At 38.4% G+C, this 18,137-nt stretch overlaps 1 pseudogene and 1 further gene; one reads left to right on the top strand and one right to left on the bottom strand.

Moving 5' to 3' along the window:
* The window catches only part of Igl (immunoglobulin lambda chain complex), a 233,987-nt gene extending 216,257 nt beyond the window's left edge, over nt 1-17,730 (top strand).
* Nucleotides 15,006-16,382, bottom strand: Gm10088 (predicted gene 10088; annotated as a pseudogene).

Raw genomic sequence — 18,137 nt, 5'->3', positions numbered from 1 at the left:
ACAAAACCAAATTCAAATAATATCTTTCCATGAATCCAGCCCTTCAAAAGATAATAAAGGGAAAACCCCAACACAAGGAGAGAAACTCCTTGAAAAAGCAACAAAGTAATCCTTCAACAAACTTAAAAGAAGACAGCCACAAGAACAGAATCCCAACTCTAACAACAAAAATAACAGGAAGCAACAATGACTTTTCCTTAATATCTCTTAATATTAATGGACTCAATTCTCCAATAAAAAGAAAAAGACTTATAGACTGGCTATGTAACAGGACCCAGCATTTTGCTGCATAAAGGAAACCCACCTCAGGAACAAAGACAGACACTAACTCAGAGTAAAAGGCTGGAAAACAATTTTACAAGCAAATTGTGCCAAGAAAAAAGCTGGAGTAGCCATTCTAATATCAAATAAAATTGACTTTCAACCTAAAGTTATCAAAAAAGACGAGGGGCACTTCATACTCATAAAAGGTAAAATCTACCAAAATGAACTCTCAGTTCTAAACATTTATGCTCCAAATGCAAGAGTATCCATATTCATTGAAGAAACTTTAGCAAACTCAAAGCATACTTTGACTGCACACAATAAGAGTGGGAGACTTCAACACACCACTCTCATCAATGGACAGATCCTGGATACAGAAACTAAACAGAGAAACAGTAAAACTAACAGAAGTTATTAAACAAATGGATTTAACTGATATCTATAGAATATTTCATCCTAAAACAAAAGGATATACCTTCTTCTCAACACCTCATGGTACCTTCTCCAAAACTGACCATATAATCGGTCACAAAAAAGGCCTCAACGGATACAAAAATATAGAAATAATACTGTGCATCCTCTCAGATCACCACAGACTAAGGCTGATCTTCAATAACAAAATAAATAATAGAAAGCCAACATTCACGTGGAAGTTGAACGACACTCTACTCAATGAAAACTTGGTCAAGGAAGAAATAAAGAAAGAAATTGAAGATTTTTAGAGTTTAATGAAAATGAAGACACAACATACCCAAACTTATGGGACACAATGAAAGCAGTACTAAGAGGAAAACTCATAGCTCTGAGTGCCTCCAAAGAGAAACTGAAGAAAGCATACACAAGCAGCTTGACAGCACACCTAAAAGCTCTAGAACAAAAGGAAGCAAATTCACCCAAGAGGAGTAGACAGCAGGAAATAATTAAACTCGTGGCTGAAATCAACCAAATAGAAAAAAAAAAGACTATACAAAGAATCAACCAAACCAGAAGCTGGTTCTTTGAGAAAATCAACAAGATAGATAGCTTTTCCTGCTGCCTGCTGAGATGTAGAACTCTCAGCTCCTCTTCAGGCACCATGTCTGCCTACCTCCCTGCCACCATACTTCCTGCCATGATGACAATGGACTAAACCTCTGAACTGGTCCTCACAATAGTTGTAACTTCAAGTAAGGAGCAATGATGTCCAGAGCCTGCTGTTTGGATGGTCAGTTCTGCATCCCCTTGCTGCCCAGCATCCTTTGATAGAGTCAAAATTGGTCCATTCCTCAACCCATCCCAAGTCTGACACTGCTGAGGTCAGAGGCTGGACAGCACAGCACAGGAGCACAGATTCCCATTGGCATTGGTGCCTCATGGTGGGGATAAGAAATCAGTCAGGAGAATCGCACAGAAAACAAAACCAGAAAGTGCCTTTTGCTCCTCAGGCCTGGGACTGAAGGCTTTGTGACATCAGATTGCCTACACGCCAATCCGATGGAGGCCTTTTCTGCAGACTTGCCTACATGCCAATCTGATGGAGGCCTTTTCTCAGCTGAGCTTGCCTCCCCCATCTGGCCCTACCTTGTGTCAAGTTGATGAAAACTAAAAAGTACACCGTCTCTCTAACCTGATGGATCAATGTCACCAAGGTTAGATGGAGTACCACTCCTACCACCAGCCATCTCCCTGGCTTAGTTGGAATGGACTCGGATCCTCTCTCAAAGTGGGTGAAGCCATCGATCTGGCCACCCTTTCTCTGTGATTCTTCCGCAGCCTCGGCTGGTTTGGATGAATGAGAAACCTGCATTATTCAAGCCCATAGAATATTCAGTCTGCTAAGCAGAGGAACAGGCCTGTCAACACTGGCGAGCTGTTCTCTCCCAAAATGGCCCCATGGGCTGGGGAAGCCACAGGCTCAGAAAGGCAGCCCGTGCCTCAGGCTGGAACAGATGTGGCATCCTGTCCTGACCCAGGAGGGGGCTCTACTGTCTCTACCCCCTAATGAATGTCTTTATTTAGGGAATGCATTATTGAGTACAAGGCCTCTTTCCAGCCAGACTCTTGGACAAAATAGTGCAGCTGTGTTCTCACTGATAAGGGCACCAAGTGCCTATGAATCAACTTTGAGTGCACTGGGCCTGTAAAAGCTTTTTGTAGCTGTGGACAACTCCTGTAGGGACCTCGATTCCAGGAGATAAAACTGGGGTTTAGGACACCCTGATTTTAGCACTATTGTTATCCAGGTGGCTGCAAGCAGGAAAGACCCCTCAGGTTGAGAGCCCTGGCCCTCAGTGGTTGTGAATGTCAACTGATTCTCTGCGAGATGTAGAGTACTAGACTCCACAATTCCAGAAAGAGGGGATGTGTAGACCTTGAAGCTTTGTCCTCCTGATCCCTAGGGAATGGCTCTCAGGGACCAGAAACTTGGTCTAGAATTCCAGGGTCATCAGCTCAAGGATCCAAATGGATAGTTCTGGAAGCAGGGAGGTGTTTTCTAGAGTTCAGCACTCTCTGTCTGGAAAGAGGATGAAATTTATACAGAAATCACTCTGCCCCTTTTGGAACATAGCCTGTGATGATTGATTTTCATTGACAGCTTGATCAGATTTGGAATCACCATAGAAACACACCTCTGGGTGTATTTGTGAGGACCAGGCAGGTCTAACTGAGCAGAGGAGATTCACCTTGAATATTTGGAACCATCCCATCAGGTGGACTCGCACTGAATGAACAGGAAAGTGGAGAAAGGGAAGTGGGCACCAATGTTCATCTCTCTCTGCTTCCTAGCTGCCAATGTGCTGTAGCCAGACGCTGCACACTCTGCCATGTCACTGTCTTCACCAGGGAGGGCTGTCTCCACTCAAACCTGCAGCCTAAGCAAGTCCTCCCCTCTTAAAGTTGCCCTTTGTCAGGCAGATTGTCAGAGTGATGAGAACTTTCACTGATGCAGAGACCACATAGAAAAACGTTGTCAATGATCATGTTCCAGGAGGTGAGTTTCCGTGAATTTCTTTGCCCCGTGAGTGCTCCCAGGCCTCTCGGCCTGCCAAGAAAACTTCACTAGAGTGTGTGTAGCATTCTCCCCCTTTCTTTTTTATATTTCTGCCAAAGTGCCAGAATGCCCCGCTTCATCGTAGCTACAGATGTCAGGAGTGCTCTAAAGATGAGTAGAAACACGATTACTAATAAAATAGTACCAATAATAATAGCAAGTAGGATTATATATTGAACCCAATCCAGGGGATTCAATGCACTTAGGTTATTTTTTAAATTTCTGGCCAATTCATCAATGTTCCAAGTGTCCAAGTGACTTCTGTTCATATCTGAATTTTCTGCCTTTCTAGCCTTAATATTTGCTATGTCCTGCCCTATTGCTAAGACTACTACTTCTAAGACATTAACCTTTGCTTCCAATATTTATCTATAATATGCAGCTCTGACAAGGCTATGGAAATATTCCTATGCTTATCATTAACAAAATGAGCAGTATGCAGCTGTTGATCTAAAGCTGTGGTAGATACATTTTCAAAGTTTGCATTCCCAGATTTTAAACCAAGGATCATTTCCTAACTCTAGTAGGCAACAAAACATAAGCAGATCTCTTTAACAAAATCATAACAGCAGATTCCTTATCTAAATTAGGATCTACACAATTATTTATTTGACAAGAATTACAATGAATATGAAAAGACTTGCTAAGATTGTGATCTTAACTCTTAAAATTATCTAACAATATAGCATACAGGTAAGGTACACAACTTTTTACAGCTATAGGGGAGTTGGCCTGAATGACCAAAAACAGTGTCTCTATAATGAAATCTTGTCCAAAACTCTGTAGCAGTCCCTTTGCCTCACAAGTCATCATTTTTAGTTGTCCCCAAGTTGACACCAGGTCAGCTCTCCTTGACGAAGCCCATGGCAGAGATAGGAAGTTTCTTCATCTTGTTTGCAAGTGGCTGCTCTCCGATTTCCTCCTCCTCTGAGTGCTCAATACAGCTTTCCTGTCACCACTGTCAGGGTGCTCAGCAAACTCACAGGTCAGCTTGTCACACGAATCCTTCTGACAGTTGTCATACTTCTGCAGCATTCTCTGGAGGAAACCTAAGCTTTCCACTTTCCCCAATAGGGTAGCTGTTCAGGATCAAGACATATGCCAATAAGTAGATCCTTTTCATCTCACCTAGATGTGATTATGTCTAGTTTTAAGATACTATAAGGCATTTATTAAGTTTTTGACATCCAAATTTCAAAATTCTTAAAATAAAAATATGATTTAAATAATATGCACAGGGATATAATTCCTCCCCTTCTTTGTTTTTTAAGCTATAGTTTAATACCTTGTCTTTGAGAATTATAAAATTGTTGACAAAACATCTCAAATACTTGACTGTTATAGTCAGTTTTAATATAACATGGGCAGTGACTAATTACACCTTCAGTTATTTCTCTTGAAGAGCAGTTGTAACTAAAAGGCTTGAAAAGTTATTAATAGTCACATGTGCATAATTTATTTATTATTCAGAAGTAAGAGCACTCATTTGCAGCAATTGATTAAGTATATGCCCTCAAGAATTAACACCATTATGTGGAAACAGGTAGAATCTGAGGACACCAAGAACAATTTTTTTTTCAATTTGACATACACATTCTCTAAAAATACCAAAATATTATCGTAAGCCATTACTGTTTTGATTAAAGAAAGAAGGAGATTATTCTTATGTAAGGCCTGTAATCTGCCTGAGATATAAATCTAGCACGGCATTGCCTTAAGAGGTCTTGTCCAGGCAGTCAAGAACAAAATTTTAAATGTCCAAAAACAGTTTTCTTAAAAGAGCAGCATTATTTTTTTTTCCATTTTTTATTAGGTATTTAACTCATTTACATTTCCAATGCTATACCAAAAGTCCCCCATATCCACCCACCCCCACTCCCCTGCCCACCCACTCCCCCTTTTTGGCCCTGGTGTTCCCCTGTACTGGGGCATATAAAGTTTGCAAGTCCAATGGGCCTCTAAAAGAGCAGCATTATTTTTTATGAGTTGTATATGCATAAACAATTGCAAATTTGAGAATTTATAGTATCTGAGGGATGAATCAATTTTAAGCAATTGTAAGCTCTGAGATATATATTGATAATTAATATACAAATTAAAGCTTGATTATTCAACATTTTAAAACACCATCTACAGCACACAATTTAATTATCTGTGCTGAAGCAGGAGGAAACTCAAAAGAATAAGCGTGTGATCCAATTCACATATACTGTTCTCCCATTGAAGGGCTGTTTTTAAACACAGTAATTGGAATGTATGCATGAATAAATTTATAGAAGGTACAAAAGCATGCATAAAAACAATTTTCAACTTATCTTTAGGATAGTAATTATCAACTTTATTTAAAATGATGGTATGCAATAGGACAAATATCAATATTCTGTAATAACCAAATTAATTGCTGTTTGGAATAAGGAACAGACACTTTGTCAGGTTCTTAAGGCACAATTTTTTGTTATAGGTTTTCTAAAATATACAAATTTATCTTACAATTCTTTATTAGTGCCACAGCAGCCTTAATAGGATGTTAAAACTTTGCTTTGAGGTGAAGAAAGATGATTTTACATTAATGTTTTCTTTTGCCAAAGAATTGCTGTGGGCACATTTAATAACCCTAACTAAAATAAGCAGCTAATATTTGATTACCATTGATCATAATTGATAACAATTATAAAAGCTTTCTTTATTTTCTGCAAAGCCTTTTGTTCTTTGCCAGTTAATTTGTGTCTCTCAAGACAACATCCAACAAAGGTTCAAGTCACTTTAAGACCCTAAGGTGAGGCCTTAGCCAATTAACCTCTCCTGGAAGCTTTTGAAAATAAATTTTTGAAGCAAATCAAGTTTTTGTTCTTAGATTTTCTGTACCACAACTTTATAACATAACTAAAACCCTAAATATTATAAAGATATTGCCTCTGAATCTTTTCTGGAGCAACAACTACTCCCCAGAACTTTAAAACTCATTGTGTGAGAACAAAGATTTGAAGTAAACTTCCCTTGAGAAACATTAGCTAATAAAATACTTTCCACTTAGGAAATAATATACACTGAAAGAGTCAAACTCTTAGCTTCTTGTATAGAAGCAGAGACAATAAAAATTTTTCTTACATAATATAAAGCTATATTAGCCATACCTAGAGGCAAAATTTTCCAGTGGTTACAAGTTCACTAGAAGCGAACACTTTACCATGCAAAAGGAAAAATCGAACCTTTAAACCTATAATAACTTTTCATGAAGTAGGCAAGCCAGATTGTAATGCCTTTATAAGTTCTACAGTCTGATCGACCTTTTATAAACTTTGAATTAGAACTTTATTTAGAACAACATCTGGATAGATCTGCAACATCTGGATAGTGTTCTTTTAGCTAAAAGGAATTTTCCCTGGAGGCAGGGAGGGGTGAGGTCCCAAGAACTTCCTTAGCCAAGGTTTGTGAAACAAAAGAAACATCGCACAAGCTTCCCAGAGGCTGCTCCAAACTTTGCATTGACTCAAACATAATTTTTTTTTAATCTGAGCATCTTGGCCCTCCTGCAATGAGGACAGATTCTGGGGGAACAATTCAACTGTCCACTCCTCTAATTTTGGATAGTCTTTCTTAAGATAACTTATAGTTAAAACTTACTTTATAACTTTAGTGCTGTAAAAAAAAAAAAAAAATGCCTGTACTGTAGTCTCCTGCCAGGCAGCAACCATAGCCAAAATCTACTGTCTAAGGGTCTAATATATGTACAAAACAAACTCAGATAACACTGTCTTAGTTTTGTAGTGCTCTCATAAGATGATCACTCTTGTAATAACCTTAATTAACAATATATGAGTGAGTAGAAAATCTTAAATTTGTGATCAAACTGCAAGCTGCAGTCAATGGAACACTGGCAGTTTTAACTATGATTTTTAAGTTTCTTTTGCAACATTAGAATAATATCTACAATCTTGCAAAAGCAAAACCCAATTTCAAAACAATTTATCACCTTAGAATCAATGTTAGAAACATCACTATCATGTTACAAAAGTTGGCTGCCAGTTTATACTTATGAATGTATGACAGTGCAAATTTTAATGCTTTATTAAAGAGACATTATTTTAAATCTTATCTTTAAGTCTACCTTTTAGGATAAGAATCACATTACATATTATCTCAACTAGAAGTATCCCTTAGAGGCCTAGTTTTTTGGCCTGCTTTATGCCAAGTGTTGGAAAGACTCCAAACCTGAGTTACCGATTTAAAGCGAACTTTCTAGTAACCAGTGTTTCACATTTTTGATCATACCCAATAACTTATAAGCTAATACTCTACAATGAAGACACGCAGAGCCTATTACACCTCTAAGACCAGTAAAAAATCAAATAAAGTGGCTACACGAGTCTTATGAATTTAGACCAATCAATGAATTTTAATTTTTCTAGCTATAATTATAAGATAAAAAAAGCACTTTATCATTTGCCAAACATATTAATCACGATTGCATAAAAAACATCTATCAGCTTTTTGCCCCAAAACTAAGAGGCTGCAGACTCCCTTTCTTTGAAAGAAGCTTATCCAGCAGTGGCTACCCTGCTGTGCCTGATCCTTGGCTAAAGCTTGGCCACTCTCGGCCCTGCTAAATCAGCAGATAAAGTCTTAGCCATTTTTATTGTCCAACATGAAACACAGAACATTCAGTCATTCAGACAACGAGACAAAACACACATGGATTGACATGTAAACGGATTTGGTGCAACAGACATTAGACAACACAAAGAGGGCAGAGAACTTCTGCTGCAGGGGCCAGAGAGAAAAAGGCAGGGCATCCCCCGATTTTCTCTCTGTCTCTGGAAGAGTTTCAAAATCCATTTCCCTCTATTTTATTTTACTCCATCATTTTAAGCCCTATTCCTCTAGCCTGATGCGCTTCTCGACTGTGGACAACCCCCTTTTTCATCATTTTAAACCCTATTCCTCTGGCCTGAAACAGCTTTTAAAAGCTGCAGACAACCGCCTGATTCACAGTTTCTAGTCCCACACATATTTCGCTGTCAAATCCTAAATGGAAAAAGCGCCGGGTTAGCACTGTTCCAAACTTAACCCATATCCTTCCGCATCTCCAGCAACACTTTTAAAAAATGAAGTTTAAAGCCAACGCTCGCATAAATACCTGTTGCTCACCGAGCCCAATAAGATTCTCTGATTCTTTCATTCCCTTGGAGCTCCATACAAGATGCGATTCCCTCCGGGTTTTCCCACCGTTCCCAAGATCCCTGTCTCGGACAGCAATCTGTTGTATGTCAGCCCGCGGCCTACTTGAACTGGGTACACCTGGGAGGCAGGTTGGGGCTGAAAAAGACTTAGATGGCGAGAGAGATAATGAAGCCAAGATGATTCTCTGTTCAAGGCTCAAGAATTTACTAAGAGAGTGTGCTTATAAGGGGGAAGGCCCATCTCCCACCAGTCCATTCTTGGTGTCTGGAGCCAGTCTGCAGGCGACGTGCAGGATAGGATGTTCCTCTGGAATATCTCAGGGGCCTCTCAGCAGGTAGCAGTGTCTTGGAGGAGAGCAGTGGCAGGTGACAGAACAATAGAGCCATCTAGGTTGGAAGGCTCCACCCGAGGTAATCTCCTTAGTGGCAGCAAGGTCAAGTCTGAATCAGCCTCCTCAAGGCTGGGGGAGGCTACATTATTGCAGATGCCAAAAAGTTTTTGCTGACAGGAGCCTGATATAGCTGTCTCCTGTGAGGCTCTGCCAGTGCCTGGCAAAAACAAAAGTGGATGCTCACAGTCATCTATTGGATGGAACACAGGGTCCCCAATGAAGGAGCTAGAGAAAGTACCCAAGGAGCTAAAGAGATCTGTAGCCCTATAGGAGGAACAACAATATGAACTAACAAGTACCCCCAGAGCTCCCTTGGACTAAATCAAACCACAAATCAAAGAAAATGCATGGTGGCACTCATGTCTCTAGCTGCATATGTAGCAAAGGTGGGAGGAGAGGCTTCTGGTCCTGTGAAGGTTCTATGCTCCAGTATATGGGAATGCATGGCCAGGAAGCAGGAGTTGTTGGGTTGGGAAACAGGGGCAGGGGTGAGGGAATAGAGGAATTTCTGAGAGGAAACTAGCAAAGGGGATAACATTTGAAATGTAAATTTAAAAAATATCTAGTAAAAAAATTTTAAAAAGAAAGAAAATGGCAAAAAAAAGAAAAGAAATCATATTGTACTATGTCAAGTGATTTTTTAGCATCAATCAAGATGATTATGTGGTTTCTGTCCTTAACTTTGTTTATATGATATATTACATTTATTGATTTACATATGTTGAATCAATCTTGTCTTTCTGAGAAAAAACACTCCTGATTATAATGTATAATTTTAACATATTTTTCTTAATTGTGTTTTCAAATGCTTTGTTGAGAATTTTTGAATCTCTCTTCACCAAAGAAATTGATCTATTTATTTGTTGTTGTATCTTTATCTAATTTGGCAATCAAAATAATATTAACCACATGTAGAGAATTTGTTACTTTGTATTTTAAAGAATAAGTTAAAAAGAATTGGTATTATATCATTTTATAGCCTGTTATATTTTAACAATGAATCCACATTAACCTCTGTTTCTGGGGGGGGGGGGGTCTTTTGATTACAGATTTGATTCCATTTAAGGAATCATTAAGGTCCATTTAAGTTATTCATAGTTTCTGAATTTAACAAATTGTGCTGTCAAGACTGTATCTACTTGCAGAAGAATGAAAGTAGATTCATATCTTTCACCTCATACCAAAATCAATTTTAAAATGTATCAATAAACTTAATTTGAAACCTAATGTGGTAAAGTTTGTAAAAGAAAACATAGAGGGTACCCCTCAAATTTGGAGTAGGCAAGTACTTTGGAACAGAATAATAATTGGGCAGACATTAATCTCAAGACTGCTCAGATGGGACTACAAGAAAATAAAACATTTCTACAAGCAAGAGAAGCTATCATTAGAGCAAACAATCTACATAAAGGGAGAAAAATCTTTGAAACAAAAAACTAATATCCAGAATTTTAATAGAATTTCAGAAATTGTATATCAAGTAAATAAATCAGCCAGCCAGCAAATGAGCTCATGAATTTGATGTTTTTTGAAGAGAGAAACACAACCACCAATAACTATTTTTCAGAGTGTTCAATACCCTTAGACATTGGGGGAAAAAAACAAATAAAAAACTATTTTGAGACAGCACTTCACCAAGTGTGAGGAAAGAAAGGAGTAAGATGATGTAACTCTATTTCAATTAAAGTATGTTATAAAAATCTTTAAAAATTAAGAATAGAAGTGGCATAATGTGTAATCATTTCACTCCTGAAAATATCCTACTGTAAGGAAATTTATACCCTCATACATATTGATGCTTTATTCACTATAGTGAAAAGACAAAACCAAAATAGTTGGGTATCAACAGATGAATAGATGATTAAAACCTGGCACATATGTAAAATAGAATACAGTTCAGCTCTGAAAAGGAATGTAATAAGAACTTTTCAGGTAAATTTATAGACATAAAATGGACAATTTTCTAAGTGAGGTTATACAATCTCAGAAAGAAAGAATTCGCATTCTCTCTTACATATGAATCCCAGATTATGCCAAATTATTTTAGTGCTTTATAATATTAAAACTTATGTATTATATATGTAAACAAGTATATATGTGGGAACATTATAATATCTAGAAAGGAGAACAGGAAAGGTTAAATAGTAGGCAGTGAGGAAGAACTCAATATAGGTTATGAACATGATCAGGAAACGATATAAAGCTACTTTTTTCATGGTTTTAGCTCGGTAACTGATTTTTAGATTTTTTTGGAGATTGGCAAGTGTGTAAAATGTATTTGATAGTGTAGGTGTAAAATCCAGTGTGTGGATCAGCACCTTTGGTCTATCTACTCTTGCTGCAGGATGTGTTTTTAATTTGTAAGCTCTTTATAATAAAGTTTTTATTAAAATGCTGTTGATAATTTAGAAAGAAAACAGTCTTATAAACAATACTATGAAATATGTTTATAATGAAATCATGTCATGATTGCTTAGTGACTAAGCACAACAAATGTTACTGTGACACTTTTCTTCTGCTTTTTTACTCTGTGTGAAGCTGGACAGTGCATCACATAAACCAACTCATAATCTGCTTTATAAAACAAAAACCCTTTGGATGAAAATAAAGATATGAAAAGATTTTAACGTAATTGTATAAGTGTAGGAATAGACTTTTCACTTTAAACATTTCAAAAGCTATAAAAATCACATTTGTAGATACCAGTAAGACATTAAACAAACTCCCTCTCATTATTTGGGGTTGGACCCTGAGACTTTAATATGGTAAGCCAGAGTTTATCTCTGACTTTCATCTCAAGACCTATGCTTTACTTTTATTGTGAGACAGTATGCTTGATACATTGCTTAAGCTGGCCATGAACTCCCTCTGCTTCAGCTTTGGCTTCCAAAGTACCTGGGGGTGTATACAAGCACTGACATGCCCAGCTGTAAGTCTGTCTTGAGAGTTCCACACTCACACTATGAGTATATGCTACTGTTCATTTCTTACTAAATGACAATTTGGCTTTATATTGCCTCATCCTTAATTTCTCTTCTGCTTGATGAATCAAGAGCCCAGTTATTTCTGACCAGGGGTCTCTGGAAATAACCCATTGTGTACAACCAGAAATACAAAGCTGCATCTTTGATGTCCAGTGTCATCCCAACTGTTGTCCATGTACTTAACATTTCACCCAAACCTTAGGCTCTATGCTCTACAGTAGGGTTCCTTTTAAACTTAAATAGATTGTCAAGTTTCTGTTTGTGCCTGTTCTTAAATTTTTTAAGTAATACAACTAAGGACCCTAAGAGGGGAACCTCAATTTCCCAGTGTCATACTTGGATTCCTCAATATTTCTAGTAACAAAGTTTCTGGTAACTAATTCTTTAATTAGCAGAGAAAAAGGACCCATATCTGCACCTCTGGGTAGCATCTGTATCATTCCCAACAACATTTCTACAAAATCCCTAAGAATCAGATATTTCAAAGATTGCACATGAGGTCCTCAGTGAGATGATATACGGAAACCAAACTCCTGTGAAGATATCTTGAGGAATTTCAGACAAGGCTTGGAAACACAAGTACAGAAACACGGTGTACAGTAGCCTGATCAAGGTCATACTTGTTTGAGTTCTCTGAAAAGTCACAAGGTCAATGAGGACTACAAACCTATTGATTTTTCTAGGAAGTCCACATAATCCCTCTAAAGAACAACCTCGGCTAGTGTCCTTTAAGCATTATGACCCCCAAAAAAAACTCTTTATTTTTGGGACATTCTCAGTTTTATGCCTGCCATATTGGCTCCATCTCCTTCTTCCTGTTCTTGGAACTCATGTATCTGTGACATGTCTCAAATTGACAATCCTCCTATTTTCAACTATTTAGTGCTGGCCTTAAAAGACTGAAGAAAATATAAAGGTCAAGAAGACTGATCAGTGACTAAGGGAAGGCTATTGTCCACAACCCCCAAAGTTATGCCCTGATTTGATCTGTGCAGCAAACAAAAACAAAAAAATTGTAGGACAATCCCCAACAATCTCAGAAATCCTGTGTGCCCTGAGACATCCAAGAGCAGTTATTATGTGGAAGGGCTCAGCCAGGTGAAACTAATCGCATGTGGACAACATATTCACATGAGGCAATCCCATAATAGAATCAGATATTAAGAGCACCTGTTAAGTTACAAGCGTATAGCAAGTGTGGGACAATCTAGTGTTATCAGGCTTAGAATACAGAAACCTAAAAGATAAATATGTCTAAGAGATAAGTGCACAATATCACCTAAGACAGAGGGGATTATTTTGTGGAGAAATAAAGTATGTATAGTATGAAGGGGCTGTAATAACACCAACTAGGGTTTCCCAAAGATAATGTTCTAATAGCCAAAAGTAAATAGAAACTTACTTTTGACTATGTTTAGCCTCAGTTTTCTCTCTGTGCAGCAGGATGATAATAATAGACACTTTGTTCTATGCATAGAAAGGAAAGGAAATCAGATGAACAATGAGATTCTCATCATTATCCAAAACACAAAGCTCCAAGGTTTTACATTGTTCTCATCTTCCCTGAAGTTGGTCCAACCACCAGACAGTGTTTCATTTGATCCAGCAAGCCCTTCATCTAGTTTCTGCCAACCTCACCACTCAGGTACTTTATGAGTTTTATGTATCTTGGTGATACCAATGTTGGCTTTGTGTCTGTGCTACCCAGTATTCACAACAGGATCCTTAAATAAGGAGCAAGACCTGCAAAAACAGGAGACTCTGCTTCTTAAAATCAATCAACCATTATCTAAATATTCTGACTACCTTCAAAATGAGAAATGGTGCTGAGGGCAGATAGCAACATAGTGAAGGGTCTTGAAACCATTTCCAAGCTAAGACTGCAAGCTGGATTTGCCCTAAATCTACCCACAGAGGTAAAAGCACCTGATGCCAGGCCTGGGTCTGGCTGAAGTTTCTCAACTAATTTTGACCTCTGAGATTCTTAAGCTCCACCAGTCCAACTGCACGAGATGAGAAATCAGGCCTTCAGGGACTCAAGCTAGGACAGAAGGATTGATCCATATGCAGCAGAGGTTGTGGCAGCCTGAGATTAACAACTAACATGTAAACAGCAAAGTCTCCATGTTTCAATATCCACCCTTCCTTTCCTCCAAGAAATGAAAGTCCATTGACATCACTTTAGTTTTATGAGAAGTGCTTCCACTTTACCTTCCACCAGACATGGCCACCCATGAGTCTGCGAAAGTTTGGCTCTCTACTTAACTATGAACATCACCTAATATTTCCAATGTGTGCTCAAAAGTGTTTCCTCCAATTTGCATTCTGGAAGCTAGCTGATCCTATGATGCAAGAGCTTACACTACAGAACAAATCTGCTATGACATTGGTATATTGTAGGTCATGTGTGGTCATAACAAGATCCTAGAGCAGAGCCCAGGAGTTATACCCCAAGACTACAAGGCAAATGTATGAAGGGCAACTTGGGTGACTGGCCTGGCCACGGAAATAGAGGGTGAGTACTATGGACTTTCTCTCTGCAGCCTGAGCAGTGAATTCAACATCATTTTACCTCTATCCCACAATCTTATGTCCCACTGTTCCTGACCTACCACCCTACTCTCCACACAGAAAGTCCCTAAACTCTGAGTACTATGGCTGGGTGGTGCTAAGAACTAGGCCACATGTGGGAAAGGAAAGAGAGGAGAGCAGAGATGTGAGCCCTATTGCAAGGAGAAAGAGTAATTCAACACAGTTAAAGTCTGCACAGGGAGACTGAGCAAAAGCTCTTCATTTGAGGCAGCTCCAGGGAAGAGGTTTGGCTACTGATGAGGAACTAAATCTTGAATGTAATTTCTAGTTTGGGACAGGAACCAGAGATTTACAAATCTCACAGCCCAGGATATTTGTGACACCAGGGCCTAGATCAAAAGGCCTGAAATAGAGGCAATAAAAGTTTCATTCTGGCCATATCTACCAATTTGAAAGGTGTCAATGTCTTGAGCTTTACTGTCTTCTATACCATTTACAAAACTTGGAACATTCAAAATCAGAACAGGCATTTAGTAATCCTATGAAGCCAATACCTAGGACCTTCATTCCACTGCAGTGAAATCTCCAGAATCAGGCAGAATGGGCTCCTATCCATCTTTTTTTAAGACACATTCCATATTTTATTTAAATTTTAAGACTAACTTTCATATTAAAATCACATATCCATACACTGATTTCCTTTTTGTTAACTCCACTTAAAACATCTAAGCATGTTTTACTAAACAAAGACTGTAAAAAAATTATCATGTCTGTTACAAATGTTACAAATAGGAACAGCTTTTAACAGAAATTCAAAACCCCAAACATCTTTTATTATAAATACAGGTATCAAAACAATCCTGAACATATGTTTAAGACTAATAGTAGTCAGCACCCACACCACTTCAAGAATTAACACAATTGTTGACTAATCATTGTATCTTCTATTTTAAACAATTTCAACTGCAGCTCTAAATATGATAAAGCATGCCATTTCTGTTCTTCTTGAGACTTTACTTTCCAGAAAAACAGATGTTTCCATGGCCATCTGACACTCTTTTGTCATGCTTTTGTATTGAAAGCCTGAATTCCATTTTGAGTACTTCAGGTTCATGTTTAAATGACAGTGATTTAAGAAGAGAAAGGAAAGGGACTGGTGAGATGGCTCAATGGGTAAGAGCACCCGACCGCTTCTTCTGAAGGTCCTGAGTTCAAATCCCAGCAACCATATGGTAGCTCACAACCATCTATAGGGGATCTGACTACCTCTTCTGGAGTGTCTGAAGAAAGCTACAGTGTACTTATATATAATAAATAAATAAATAAATCTAAAAAAAAGAAGAGAAAGAAAAATTGTGCTGCACGTCTCTTGTTACCTGAAAACATAATAGGTGTGCATATATTAAATATATTCTTGCAACTGTCCAGGTCATGTTTACCAGCTGCAATCTTTTACTTATTGTGTGACTATTGTGCATGGTGATATTTAATCAAGACATTAACATGAGTATAAGGTTGCAGATTTAAGACAAGTTTGAGATCCACTAAAATTAGTTGTTGTACATCTGTCCTTCTGGTGGCTTCATATTTTCTTTGGACCTCATAAGACATCTTAGCTCTTGAGGTATGACTTTAATTCTATAGAAATTTTGCCATTTTGCTAATACTGGTATGCTCTGTGCATCCACCATTCCACTGGAATTATTGATCCCATTCATATTAATTTTTGTTATAAATCTAACTGATGGAGGAACTTCTGGGTATTTAGATCCACATTCTACTTTCAGGCTATATATTCTGTTTTCATAGTTTGTCCTTGGTGGCCCAATAATCATGCCTGTCCACCATGTAGGTGTCATGTCTCCATCATCTTCAAGGCCCCAGCTAACAGTACTATCACCTACTCCTTTTTGTCCTTCTTCAAGTTCTTCCAACAAGCGAAAATTATGAGGAACTCCTGTGGAGACCGTCATCTTCTCCTGCTACCAGATGCACCACCCAACTCCTATCTATCTTCAATTCTATTCCAGAACCTTTCATTATGAACCAAGGAAACATATTCATTGGAGTAAGACACCTGCCTGTGCTCACACAGTATGGAGTGCTGCCTCCTTCCAGGCAATGGACACTCTCACATAGAGAGATTTTTATTCATCATGCTAAAGTGAGCAGAGCAAAAATCAACCAGCAATGACAGCTGACATTGAGGAGAAGCTGACATACAGGTACTATGATCAACCATCTACAAGAAGCTAAGGGTGTGGCTAGACAGCAACAAAGAATCAAGCAGAGCCTAGATACGTGTTTTATAGAAGACTCAAGGTGATATACAGGGGTAGCTGCTACTTGCTCATTCTTTATCAGAACTTCACCCTGAGAAATTAACTTCCCCTCTGTGAACTTCAGTTTCCCTGTCTTCACTAGGGAGTGATTATCAATCTGTTCAGGAAAGTGTGGGGTCATAGATTAATTGAGGAGATGCTTAGAGTGTCTCTGGTCAGTGGAGATCCTCGCTAATCTCTAGTTTCCACTATCATCTCCTGAGATGTTACATAGGCCTGCCATAGAAGGGTAACTTCCCTTCCCTGGAGCTTCAGATTCCTATGACCAATGAGCAGTTACACGATAAATGTACACTATTGGGAAGCAATAGATTTACTATATGATGGAATTGGCCAGGAAAATCGGTTCTACACTTGGTAAAGCAGCAATGCTTGAAGTGTGATATATAGTAATAGTAAGAAGACATTACAAGCTCTGTGGAGGAGGTTGGGAAAGAGAGATGAACCTAGTTGCTTTACTGAGCTCGCTATGACTGCAGCTGCCACCCTTGAGAGTCCACAAGCTAAAATTAAATCTGTGATAACTGAAACAAAAACTCATGGTCACAGAAAAAGAGAAATAATAGGAACTGAAACCAAGTCCATTAGCAGCAAGGCATGGCAAGTAGGGGCAGGTGTGTCATTGGAGGGTCAGGGGCCAGTTTTGAAAGTGTAGGTTGTGCATCTAAATGTTAGGGACAACAGAGCCCCCTTTATACCTCATCTGTACTTTCATTCACATTCTTTGTGATGCTAACCCTTGGCTGCCTCCATATACCAAGCTCAATATTAAACACTTGAATCCTGGAAGGTCATGTCCCAAAGATCTGTGTGACCAGACAGTAGTGGTCATGTGGGTTATCAGAGCACAAAGGAGTAAGCAACTTAGGTAGAGCACAAGGTTCTCACCTGAACAGAAACAGGTGATTGAATAAGCAAGCACCAGTCTCACTTCTTCAGAATCTGTGGTTCAGAGGTATATTATCTAGCCTTTCAGGCACACTGACTTTGTTCCTTATGTCTAGAAGGTTGTAAACACCCTTCCTATTATCCAAAAATATTTATTTTGGCAATCAATCATGAAGCAATCACAGAACCAGCATGTGGAAACATAGACGAGAGTTCATTGTTTTGGTGGGACATGTTATGGATGACTAGGGTACATGTGGTTTCAGTGGCTTGCAGAATGACCTGGACGGGTATCAACAGAAGGGAACACTGTCCTACAGACCCAGGAAAAGATCTCACTTTTGTTTAAAGACACGATTTCCTCTAGATAATAGTCTAAATAGATCCATAAAATGTACTCTCAAAGTTCTTCCCAGTAGAAATGAGCCTTTGAGCTTTCCCGTGTTTTCTGATTTGTCAGTGAATGACTACAGGCTTTCTACCTAAGGAAGAAATGAATGGGCTGATGTAAGAAACAAGATTCT

The sequence above is a fragment of the Mus musculus genome, chromosome 16, assembly GCF_000001635.26.
Source record: "Mus musculus strain C57BL/6J chromosome 16, GRCm38.p6 C57BL/6J".
In the NCBI taxonomy this organism is placed as follows: Eukaryota; Metazoa; Chordata; class Mammalia; order Rodentia; family Muridae; genus Mus; species Mus musculus.
The sequence above is the reverse complement of the archived record's forward strand: the minus strand, read 5'-3'. Positions and strand labels throughout refer to the sequence as shown.